The 13213-nt window shown below is 40.5% G+C and overlaps 1 protein-coding gene across 14 annotated transcripts in view; it reads right to left on the bottom strand.

Moving 5' to 3' along the window:
- Window positions 1–9558, bottom strand: part of Ttll7 (tubulin tyrosine ligase like 7) — a 217840-nt gene extending 208282 nt beyond the window's left edge. For 11 of the 14 annotated variants that reach the window (XR_008216342.1, XR_008216343.1, XR_008216346.1 and 8 more), the window contains exon 1: window positions 9294–9558. The gene's annotated coding sequence lies outside the window, so the exon portion shown is untranslated. The remainder of the gene's footprint in view (window positions 1–9293) is intronic. The other 3 variants (XM_052730705.1, XM_052730704.1, XM_052730706.1) reach the window with 1 other exon arrangement.
- Between the last annotated feature and the right edge of the window lie 3655 nt (window positions 9559–13213).

Raw genomic sequence — 13213 nt, 5'->3', positions numbered from 1 at the left:
TTAATTAGGAAGAACTGATATAGTGAAGATGTCAACCCACTTTAAATCTGTCCTCAGACAACCAAGACTAAGACTAAGCTGAATTTATAAAACAGTACAGCATATGTCATGATTGCAAATTTACAAAATTAATTTTGTAGACTTTTTTAGAAATAAGGAGAAAAGAATTAAAGAATATAAATATTTAAAGAAATAAAAAATATAAATTTTTAGACTGCTAAAACAACCAATAATATAGGTAAGAAAGAAAAGCAAAAATAGACAAATTGATTACATAAAACAAGAAGGCCATAGCAGAGCAAAAAGTTGATCAACAGAATGGGAGACCATATCTGCAAAGTATCTACCAGATACATGATTAACAGCTAGAATACATAAAAACTACAAATTCAAATAATGTCTTTTAAAACAATCAAATAACTCATTCTAAAAATGGATAAGTTTAATAGACATATCTCCAAAGATGATGTATAATAAGCATATGAAAAGGTGGACATTCAACATCACTAGTCATCTGAGAAATGCAACCAAAACCACAGTGAGATACCACCTCACCAAATACCCCAAGATAGGAGGTGTTGGCAAGGGTTGGGTAACTAGAACATATGTGCACTACTGATGGGCTGGTAAAATACTGAAACTGCTGTATAAAACATTGTGGAGGCTCCTCAAAGTATGCAAAATAGAACCACCATATAATCCATGCATCCTGCTTGTGAGTACAATTCAAGAACAGTGAAAACAGAGCCTTGAAGAGTATTTGATTCCCATATCCACAGAAGCACTATTAACTATAGCCATGAACTAGAAGCAACACAAACATCATGAATGAACTAACCAAGAAACACAATGTGATACATCCATACACTGTGTTGTTACTCAGCCTTCAAATGGATGGAAATTTTGCCATGAACCTTGAGAGTATTATGTTGAGACAAGCAGTCACAAAATACAAACACCATATGACTCTACCCATGAGGCATCTAACATATTTAAGTTCACAGAAACAGAAAGTGGGATGTTGGCTAATTGTGGCTAGAATCAAGGAGAAAGGAAGATGAACTGCTGATTGGGCATAGATTTCATATTTAAAGAGGACAGAGTTCTGTAGGTCTGCCTTACAACAATGAGAATACACTAAAACATGCTAGGGTATATACACAAAGTTAAGGTGGTAGATTTTTCTGTTATATATTCTTATCATATTAAATAATTTCATTAAAATAAATCAGCAGTACAAAATAATGATTGTCAGAAAAAGATGTACTCCTGATATGCATACAAGATATTTGAAATCACCCAAATAATTACATCAGTAACAGCTTTTTTCATACAATTCTGTGAGAAAAGAATACCATGGTAGTCCCACCTAATTGGTAAGGATACTTTCCCAGACTCATAGCAAAGGCCTGATATCTTACCTACAGCCAACTTTTATATACTATGTTTTTGCATGTGTGTTATGTGTGTGATAATTTTATTTTAAAAAGTTTTTTTTCATTTTACATACCAATCCCAGTTCCTCCTCCCTCCCCTTCTCCTGCTCCCCACCTCCTCCCATTGCACCCCCCCATCCACTCCTCAGAGAGGGTAAGTAAGGCCTCCGTTGGGGGTGGTTAACAAAGTCTGGCATACTAAGTTGAGGTAGGACCAAGCCCCTCCCCACTGTGTCAAGACTGAGCAAGGTATCCCACCCTAGGGAATGTGTTCCAAAAAGCCATTTCATGCATCCAGGATAAGTCCTGGTTCCACTGCCAGGGGCTCCCCAAACAGATCAAGCCACATAACTGTCACCCACATTTAGAGGGCCTAGTTCAGCCCCATGCGTGTATGGAGAGGGTGCCTGAACTTATCTTTCTCTGTAGTCAGATCAGTGACTACCCTAATTATCATCATAGAACCTACATCCAGTAACTGATGGAAGCAGATGCAGTGATCCACAACCAAGCACTGGTATGAAGAGAGGGAGGAGGGATCATAGAAGCAGTGAGGTCAAGGTCATGATGGGGCAAACCACAGAGACAGCTGACTCAAGCTGGTGGGAACTCACGGACTCTGGCCTGTCAGCTGGGGAACATGTGTGTGGTAGTTTTATAGTTGATAGATAGATAGATAGATAGATAGATAGATAGATAGATAGATAGATAGATACATACATACATACATACATACATGTAAACTAGACACAGTAAGAAATCAATAATGACAACTAATAGTAAAATGGAACAACCCAACAGTTCAGTCTGTAAACGTTACACAGATGTGCTTGCATGTGCCTCACTTACAGGCCAGGGTAACCTCTACCCATGATTTTTTTCTTTCTTATTGAGGGTTTTCACCTCGTAACTTAGGAAAAGTATTTTGATACTTCTTTTTGCCATATCAAAGTCACCAGTATTACTAGAAGTGCACTTCAGAACTGTGTGCAGCTTAAAACTTACGAACTTTCAAGAACTTCCCATTTAATATTTTTGGACCACGGTTGGCCATTTGCAAATGAAACCATGGAAGATGACATCATAAATAAGCAATGACTACCATTTTTTTTCTTCCAGAAAATACAGTAGAAAATTTTACAACCACTTTCATATTGATACATGATATACAACTAGGTAAAAAAGAGAAAAATTCATGTCTGCATCATTAACTAATTTTACTTAGCAGTCTGAATCTCTATATTCACTGGTATTGAGTATACTTTTGGTAACCACTGAGCCATCTCTCCACCCCCACATGCATTTTCTTAATGTCATTCCTAGTAGTAATACTTTCAACATTTCATGCATCTTATATTCATATTGTTCTCATTCCTTGCATGCTCTAGAAACAGCATTCATGAATGCATTGTTGAGTACAATATGGAAACATATATGCCGTATTTAACCAATGGGGAACACATGTTATGCTTACTAATACTGAGTCACAGATGAAAATAGCTCCGGAGACATACACCACAAATAAAGATTTTACATGGAAAATGCCTCTTCTTTCAAAAGACAACCAAAATATATGTAGCAGTAACCATTTCATCATACCAAAAACGTTCATTTGACATCAGTTCAGACAAGTGAAAAGGCTTTTGTACATATATAGAACCTGATATTTTTCATTTTTAGAACAGTTTACACATTGTTCGTGTGTGCATGGACACTGTTGCAGGAAGGACGCACATGTGCATGGCACACACAGGGAGATCAGAGGAAGCATTATGAAGTGACTTCTCTCCTTCCACCTTCACACGGGCTCCAGAGTTCAAACTCAGGTCCGCAGACTTGTGCAGCAAGCACTTTATCTGCTGAGCCATCTCTCTGTCCCAATCTCTTTGATTTTGAAAAGCACTTGATCCTTCCCTTACAACTTCCTTTAATACTTAAGATCTCTGGTTGCTTCTAACTTAACTCTGTCAAGTTCTAGAAATGATAAGTTCATACTTTTCAAAACTAATAGGTTGAAATGTGCATGTATTGACCACAATAAGTATTCAATAAGTTGAGGTTTTCTCAACTGCTCTAAAGGAAGTAAAACCAAAAGATTATCAATAAACCAGCAAAGGTCATCCTCTTAATTCCATTTTAAAGTACTAGCAACAGGTGTCAAAATGTGCATCTAATAGCGACAACTATTAGCCAATTACTAATCCCACTCTGGATCATAGTGTTTGCCTGTTTTTGTGTCTCCTTGGTTCTATTTTCACATTGTTAAAATGGCCAAATATATCTACCAATGGCAGGATTCTAGGTATTATAAATGCTATGCCACTCAAGATTATTTCTTGGATTATTTTTTGGATGTGATCAACCATAGAACTAAATGAAAATGCTCACAGATGGTTCATGAATATTAAACCAACTGATAACAGGAAAGGGGTCAGTTTCAATCTCATTCTTTCCCAGGACTATACCATAGCCATTAGTTAGCAGCAGACTGTGTTCTGCTTTTCTAGGTATCACTCCAAATGTTACACACGGCCATATATTTTATCTGATGAGTCCTTTGAAAGAGAAGACTTTCAATTATGACAAAGTTACACATTCAGATGATTCTAGGAAATGAAGTGACTCAAACCCACTGCTTTTCTTACCAATATTCCACATTTAAAATACAGTCATGCTATGCCAATTAAAACAACTTCTACATGCAATTCAAGTAGTACCTTTACTGAGAGTGCATAAGCATATCCACAAGCCAGCCATGGAATGACCTACAGACATGGAATGACCTACAGACATGGAATAACCTACAACCATGAAATGATCTACAGCTTGTGGAATAATCTTGAAGATGCTGCCTGGATTGCTCTTTCTTCACCTTCTAAATCTACAGATGTCCAACTTACTTTAAAAGATAGCTTCACTGCCCAAAGACTAATGGAGGAGGGAGAAACTTTTAAGATAAAAATACATTTTAAAAAGAAGCCAGGCTATTTTCATCTTGTCGAATTAGCTATGGTACCAGTTCACACTTCACAAAGCAGTGGGTGAGAGAGCTAGAAATGTTCAAAAATGATCCTTTGTCAAATATAATGCTCCATTTCACATGGCTAGGCAGAGGGACAAAAATAACACAGGTTTGGAAGCTCAGGTGTCACGGCAATTTAGAAATAGTGGCCAATACGGACAGTTTGGCATATCAACAATATCGGGGGTTTTTTTGTATATCAACAATATCATTGATTTTTTTTTTTTTTTTTTTTTGCAGAGGGAAGCAATCCCAGAGATCTTTGGGCCATCCTAAGAGAAGACCCAGTGAGCTGTTGCCCACTGAATTCTAAAACCTAAAAAAAGTCAACTAACCAGGTGCTTTCAAATAAAAAATGTGGAGGAGAAAGGGAGATAATTAATTTAGCCCTCACTCCTCAGAGCCTACATGAGCCCATGACCTTAGCTTTGTCACCAACAGTATACCCTAAGGACAGTCACATGGTTAAATGTCAAATGAGAAATAAAAGCTAAAGGGGAATAAAGAGTTAAACTTTTTAAACTTTCTTTTAACTCCACGGAGAGTGTTTGCTAAGCCCACTTTACTCTTGATAAATAATGTCTAAGATAAACAGAAATGGATTTACAAATGTCTAAGAATTTAAGGAAATTATATTAGGATAAAATAGTTTCAACTAAGCATACGACAAGTTCAGCTTAAAATAGTCAGGTCTTGAAAGCCCTGCTTCCATCTGAAGTCATCTCTTGGGACCTGAAAGGAGGGTCCAATTTCTTTGTGGTTTACAATGCAATGCTTTAGATTTCATTGCTTCAAGACTGACTCATTAGAGAGAGCTTGAGCTCCTAATTGTGTCCTCAAGTACAGCCGTACCCTTGACTCCCCTTACACTAGTACCCAGAGACACTTTAAAGCCAACCACTTAAGCAGAGTCCCAGTCTCATGACCCATGCTAGAAGGATGGAAGTGGATCCCAGGAGAAACCCCACTCATAACTTTGGGGAATAAATCAAGAGTCCAGGTAAGGCATTCAACGTTGGGTTCCTGCCTTACTCTTAATAGAGAGGGAATGTTATGTGTCTTTGCGATACATAAGGGAAACTGAGGTACAATCTCCTCCACAAGGGAATTTTTTCTCTGGTGAGGAGATGAGGTGGGAGGTGACACTATGTTACGCATCTTCTGGCCACCACTCTTCTCAAAGGTCATCTCTGGCAAATGTACACCAGGGAGTAAACAGCAGTCTCCAAAACCAATCAAATGGGCCTCCCATGTACCCTGTGCATTCTCCTGGGGGCTTCTGCTAAGAATTGGAGTGTGGCAGGTGTCACAAATTCTCTAAGTTATAATCTGAGACAGCTCCAACCTGTGCCCGGCATTACTAGGATATCAAAGCTAAAGACCTGGGGATCTGACACAGGAGAACAGGATCTGAAGTTTGAAGTAGACTAACTTGGGATATGGCTTCTGCTGGAGGAAAAGCTGTGGAGACAAGGGTTGGGTCCACAGATGCAGGCCTGGGGGCAGAAGGTCCTCTATGTTAGTGCTTCTTCTCTGACCAGACACTTCCCCTTACTCTCACCAAAGCTGTTCTCTGACTTGAATTCCATCTCCTTCCTTCTCTAGTCCTCAATGCTCATCTTTCTCTCAGTTCTTCGGATCTAGTTCATTGTTCTAATGAAAAGTGGAATTGCCTAAAACAGTGTGATCTGAGGAGCCACAGACATGACTGTGAGTTTCTAATAATATACAAGTATTCTATACCCAACATGTAAAGTCCTAAATTGGACACATAAAATTTAGTAGAGATTCAAAATTTGTTGAATAGCCTAATATGAAGAGTTGATACCCTTTCCCCAGAGATGCTAGCTTACAAAACTAATCTTCAAAAAAGTATATGCATCAAGATGTTCATCATGGTGTCATGATTATTATCAATAATATACTCACAATGAGGAATGGTTAGGAAATTCTAGTATGTATTTCTCATGGAAAGTTATGAAGGCATTTAAAATGTTTAGTACTCACTTATAATTTGGTGAAAACTAGAATTAGAGGATTAAAAGAAAAAAGAAATACAGTAATAATTAATACAGTATGATTATAATCACACATGAATGACACCATTAATGGCTCTCTTTACTTGTTAAGAGTGTGCCATTTATTTATATTTTTATACTTTCCAATTTGCTCATAATTGTACAATGGATAAAATTTTAAAGGGTAAATATTTTTAGAAGGGAAATACTTTATTTTCATAGAATTTTTTCTGCATTTAGTTGACAATTATTTCTTTTCATGTTAAAAAGGATTCCATTTTTCTGCAAGGGTACTGAGGCAAAGGAAATGATGAAAATGAGAAAAAAAATCTTGCTCTGATTAAAAATATCTCTACTAGTTCTCTGTGGTTACCACATCAGAAACAGATCTCACACCTGACATTCAAAGTTCTTCATAGCCCAGAGCCCAGTGCATCTCAACTGATCCTGTTTCTCTGCTATGGAAATCAGTCCAAGTCTCAGAGTGTCACTTAATTCACTTCTCTGAATGAAGATATCCCTGATCCTTTGACTACCCAGCTTCCAATGGTTCCCTATTCTCTTCAGGTATTGCTATAGCACCTAAAGTTACATCACCTGCTGGTATTGTGCCCATTCTTTGTCATTCTGTTCGTTACTTCTGGGTGAGTAAATACCTCTCAGCTAGACTTGGAGCTCCTTGAAGTTGGAAATTTAGATGCTTTTCAGTAGTTATTGGTCAAATACATACAGAGGCAGAGAGGAAGTAGAGTTCTACAGCCAGGCTGCCATTATATTCATGCCCTCAGTGATATTAGCTAAATGAAACATGATGTTTTAAAATACTGCCTGTGACATCACTACTGGGACATGCACTTTCCATTTTCTGCTTTTAGAGCTGTAATAGTCTATTTCTGCTTATTCATTCATATCAATTCTGAGGTTCTTCTTGGAATCAAACAGATTGAATTGCAATATGCCTCACTGAGATTTAGAATATAAGTAACAAAAGAAATGACCTTCTAGAAATCAACTTAAGACCACACACAGGACCTTGCTTCTCCTGCAGTTTTATCTGAACAATAAATATAAATCTGTGTCTCCATGCTGTATCCTCACTTAGGCAGTAGGCTTTCATCTATCAATATCCCCATTAAACAAAAAAAGAACTCTCCAAAGCAAATGGTCCAGTGCTTTAGAAGTGATGGGCTAAATGGCTATGCTCTTGTATGCCATCAAATACTCTGCCCGGATTTAGAAGTAAACAACATCTGTACATTAGCAACCTGACACCGAGACATTAACAAGAGTTGCATATCTTAAGAGAAAATCCATAAATCATAAATGAAAGCAAGTCAAATGACCCACCAGAGGAGAAAGAAAAACCTAGTGTCCATTACTTTTGCAGAAGGAGCATACAAGGTCAATATGATTGTTGACTCTGAAGGGCAGGGCATCAATTAAAAAATCCATTTCCCACTGTTCACATCTCCATCTTACTACAACATATCCATGTTTTTTTAATAAGTGAAGCAGCACTCAAGAGTAAATGCTTGCTCATATTCTACCATTTACAGGATGATCTTGGACCTTCTCTATATTCTAGCTTTTAAACCAATAAAATATCACCTGCTATGCCTAGTTACAAAGTTATGACAAGTCAAACAGTATTACCTGAGTCTGGGTTTATCTGTCATCCTACTGTGCATGATGCAGTCTCATACTCCCTAAACTAGATAACTGTTCTTCTTTTGGATATTACCCAAAGATTAAATAATGATTTCCAGATTTCTTACTGTGATGTCAATTGATTTTTCTAAGACTTGAGCATCCAGCGTCTATCACCACCCAAAACCGTGTTGGGTATCTCTGGTTAGGACCCAGCTCTCCCATGAACTGTTGTCTAAATACACCATTTTACTAGATGCTAAGGAAATAGATGTTTTCTCACATGATCACACCAATGTGTGAAGGGCAATGTGCAAAAAGTTTATAGATTGCTGTTGCTAGTGTTTGAGCCAATGCCTATGAAAATTAATATTATACCTCACATCTAGTAGTGCGTACTTGGGCCCAACACTGACAGATAACAGTAAATGGTCCATGGAGTTAGAGTGAGGGAAACCTGTATTCAAATTCCTGTTCTGTGACCTTGAGATTGTAATTTAAGATTTCTGTTTCTCACTTTCCACAATTGGCTCTGGTTTGATGTGATGATTTAACTCAATAGCGCGCGCGCATACACACACACACACACACACACACACACACACACACACACACACACACCAAGTGCCTAAAATATGAAGGTATTATTCATAATTCCTAAACATCTTTTCTTTTTATATTAATCAGTCAAAACCGTGCTGAATACAAGACAAATTCTATAGAAAATTTTCAGAGTTTGGTGGAATGTTTTGATATCAAATAAAGTGGATGTATGGTGGGATGAGAAACAGAGAAAAGGAGATGTGTGGGAAAAGACATCTCACTGACACACTTTCAAGAATGTACAACATGCTCAGCTCAAGGAGGTTGACACTGGGGTGTGGGGACAGAATATCGTGACAAATCAACCCTGCGCGGACTAGGAGCACTGCCCCCTTCACCTTGCCAGAGCGGGTCTAGAAACTAAGATAGGACCCCACAAATGACCCAGTCCAGTCCCCTCCTCCTTTGGCCTGAACCTCTGGGTGCCAATGGTGCTGAATCACGAGCCTGGCAGCAGCAGCCGCCCTCCTCACAGCTTCCACCCGGGCACATCTCCAGGACAGGGACTGGAAAGAATCAGCGCCCCACCTGGGGTGTGGAGGGGCGGGGGCAGGGGCAGGTACTCACAGCTTCGGCACCTCGCCGGGTGGCTCCAGTGACCGGTCCCTTGGTGGCCCACACTCCCTACCCACGGCTGGCAGCTCCCCGTCGGCCCCTTGCGGGTGGCCCTGAGATCCCCTCAGCTCGCCCACCGCCCGGGGCAGCCACGGCTCAGAGCTCAGAAGCTCAACCCGACCAGGAGCAGCTGGAGCAGCTGTCGTGCCCAAGGGGTGTCGGCTACCAACGGGCCAGACCATTCGCCCGCTGCGCCCAGGGGTGCGCGCCGTGCAAGAACGCTCAAACACCAGGACCCCGCGAGGACCAGCGATGGGAGGGAGGGACCCAAGAGGAGGAGCGACCTCCGCCCGCTGAGTTTCCAGAGAGGTGGGGACCGCCCAGACCAGCAGCTTCTCCTGCAGGTGTGCAGAAGGATGAGCTGGGCTTTTCGGGGCACCCCTCACCCCGCCTTATCCTTGGTCCCGCTCAGGGAGCTTTCAGAACGCTGCTAACAGAGGACCTAGCAACGCTAGCTCCAGGGTGGCATTCCCCTAAGGGGATGCGAAGGACCCTGGCTTGACACCTATCTGGGCCACCTCTTTCTTCACCTTACATCCTGGACCACCAGGTCTCTGTGCCAGCTTACCACAAACATAGGGGTACCTTGGATCTCAGGAAAGGGCTCTTCTGATCTTTTATCTAAGCATCGTTGTTTACCTAAGAATAAAAGGGTACCAAATGCGAACTTGAAAGTTTGACAGTAAGATCAAGTGAGCGCCCTCCCTGCAGTTTGTATGCCTGCAAAGGTATAGACCCTTTGAACAGATCAGTGGAATATTCCAGAAGAAAGTCAAGGATAGATGCAGTTTCTTGTTCATGATTTTAAAGGTTACTGCCTTAGTAACTGTGAAATAATCGTGACCTCACGTGAAATAAACATCACAGGACTGAGAAAAGTTCATGAACATGAAATTTCCTTGACTTTCCTGATTCCTGCCTCTGTCCCAGCCAGACTCACGCATGTTCCCTGAAGACAATGGTTAAAACCAAACAACTGTCAAACTCTCCATCTAGAAGGAAATTGGCAGTTACCTATAAAATGTGACAGAGGTGGAGTGCTCAATGTACCCCAAATAAAATGAAATTTCAAAACTTAAAGTTATTATTTCCAGATTAAAGTGGTGTCTTAAATTTAAATAAGTATCCCCTCGAACAAGCCAACGTCAATTGAGCGTTTGCAATCAACATTCCGGTGAAAGTATTTTCTAGCCTAGCCTTCACCTCCTGCCCTACCCCTGCTGTTGACATCAGTGGAAATGCTCCTGGTTATTACACCGGGCAGGCTGGATTCAAGTCCGCTGAGCTGGCCTAACGTTTAGTTTCATGAGTGGCAGAGCAGACACTGACATCTGCCCTCTGGGGAAAGACACACTGTAAGCCCTATTATAGTTAACTGGGACATGGATGTGACTTTGACCTTGGTGAACACAGAGTTTCATGGTGGAGAAGGGATATTTAGGTATCGAAGATGGACATCACCCTGAGGTAGAAAAGGGGACCAGAAAGGAAAAGATGGGCTTTATGCAGAAGTAGCTTGGGCATCAGGATCAGAAGCTCAATGGAGCATTCTGTGAGAATGAGGTATCATTCTCACTGCCTTTTAGTTGGCTAGCCTTACACTATTATTTATGGTATGCCTACACTTAAACTTTAGGTCACCATTCTTCCAATCTCAAGTATAAAGAGTTTTCAAATAAAACTACTATAGTGGTTTCTCATATGCCTTACCATAATTTAAAGAAAAAATAAAATAAAAGCAGGGTCACTACCAACTTCGAAGCTCAAGACAGCACTTACAGGAATCAGGAACAGAAGTCACTGGCTTCCTTGTAGTGTGCTATTGTGACAGTGTAAACTGATGTTAATTTTCACCAGCACAACAGGTATCCCTAGAGCCAGGTTGCTGGGGAACCCGGATCACCATGTCCCAAGAGCAGCCAACAGCTTCAACACAGGGCACATAGTGTCAGCCTCAGATATGTACAGCTCTCCCCACACACAACTGTTTCCCTTTTAAAGGTGGCATCAATAGGGATAGACAAGAATTAAAGAGATGGCTAGTGGTAGAAATAGAGAGATATAGAAAGAAGAGGTATGTCGTATGATATGGACTTGATGGTCTGGAGTCACCTGTGGCCACCTACTTGTAAGCTGATGTTCTTAGCACATATGGTTCTGAATAAAGAAAGGAAAATTTTTATGATGGTAACCTTGGAAAGCTGTCAAAGTTACTAGGCAGAATGTCACCAAGCCTGAACCTTCTGCTCTCCTTCAGTCTCTTGAAAGTTTTCAAGTCCATGCAGAACAAAGTAAGAAATCATTTCTCCAAACAACTCTGTGAGTTTCTGGATCTATGAACTACTTCTCTGAGCCTCATGACAAAGGACAGGATGGGAAGAGAAATGATTTTCTGTGGTGAATGAAGCCTGGCTTAGGAGAAGGAGTGTTACTGCCCATGATGGCGTTGAAACTTTACTTGATGCTGGTTATTAATGCAAATTCATTATGTTCACAAACAAGCGTGACCCGGGAACATTTAAAAGTATTGCCTTGAAATGATACTGAAAAAGATGAAAGACAGAACTTTACGCCTTTGACAAAATTAAATTGTGGTAAGCTGCACAGTGTTAAAGGTTGATTAGGTCATATTCATTAGGTTTCTAATATATGTCAGCTTAGGCAGGAATGATATTCACATAATCCCAAATACTCTTGCAAAGGATGTGTAGCTTCTCTTAATTTGCCTTTAGCTAGCACTTACTGAATGATTTGTGTATCTGAGGTGGATATTACTGCCTCTTCCATCATATAGGGGAAGAAACCACAAGTTACAATGTCAAACCTAGAAGGAGCAAAGCTGGTTTGAAGTCTGAGCCAAGGCACGGCGCCACCCTCCACACGCCCCTGAAAAACACTGCCACGTGGAAAGCAGGTTGCGGATTGCATGCCTGTCTGCGGTAGGAAATCTACTTCATACTTAGGTATTTGTTTTTGGTTTCTTGACACAGTCTTGCTGTAAATACCGACAGCCTACCAAAATGCTGGTGATATGTGTTTACACCAGTATGCCCAGCCATACTTAGTTTTACATCTATTTCCACTGCTAATTTCTCAAAGAAAATGAGTCATTTCTCACACATGAGGTTTAGATGAAACACTTTCTGTTCATAGAATCTGAAACGAGTGATCATTGAAGATACATCTAGCCAGTGATTCCTAAAAGTTTGCTGCAATTTGTTTCAAGGACGCAGGTCAAATGAAATTTATTTTATGACGCTCCACAGTGATTCTAGTACACAAACAGCTTGACCAAACTGTGCAGAACAAAGACAATGGAGAATCACTCTGTGTGTGTGTGTGTGTGTGTGTGTGTGTGTGTGTGTGTGTGTGTCTGTCTCTGTGTGTGTGTGTCCTCTCTGTCTCCTCTCTCTCTCTCTCTCTCTCTCTCTCTCTCTCTCTCTCTCTCTCTCTCTCTCTCTCTCTCTCTCTCTCTCCTCTCCCTCTCCCTCCCCTATCTCTCTGTCTTTCTTCCCTCCCCCCTCAGCCCCTCTCTCCAGTCTTTTGGACTTAATTCTTTACCCCCACCATTTACTGAGCAGGGAACAAGAAAGAGTTATTTTAAACCTAGTATATATAAAATCCCCCAGTCACTGTATAAAAATGTACCTATTCTGCTCAGAATGGCTTTCAGTGTTCTTGTCAACATTTTTTATTGTACTTACTTAGGTGAGCACATCACAGCATCTATGTGGAGGTCAGAGGACAACTTAAGGGAGTGGTTCTCTCCTTCCAGCATGTGATCCTGGGTTTCAAACTCAGGTCCGAAGGTTTGTAGCAAGAGCTTTTACCCACTGAGTCATCTCACCAACCCTACAATACGGTGCTTTATG

This window comes from Peromyscus californicus, unplaced genomic scaffold (genome assembly GCF_007827085.1).
Source record: "Peromyscus californicus insignis strain IS unplaced genomic scaffold, ASM782708v3 Scaffold_9__1_contigs__length_137607984, whole genome shotgun sequence".
NCBI classification, from domain to species: Eukaryota; Metazoa; Chordata; class Mammalia; order Rodentia; family Cricetidae; genus Peromyscus; species Peromyscus californicus.
The sequence above is the reverse complement of the archived record's forward strand: the minus strand, read 5'-3'. Positions and strand labels throughout refer to the sequence as shown.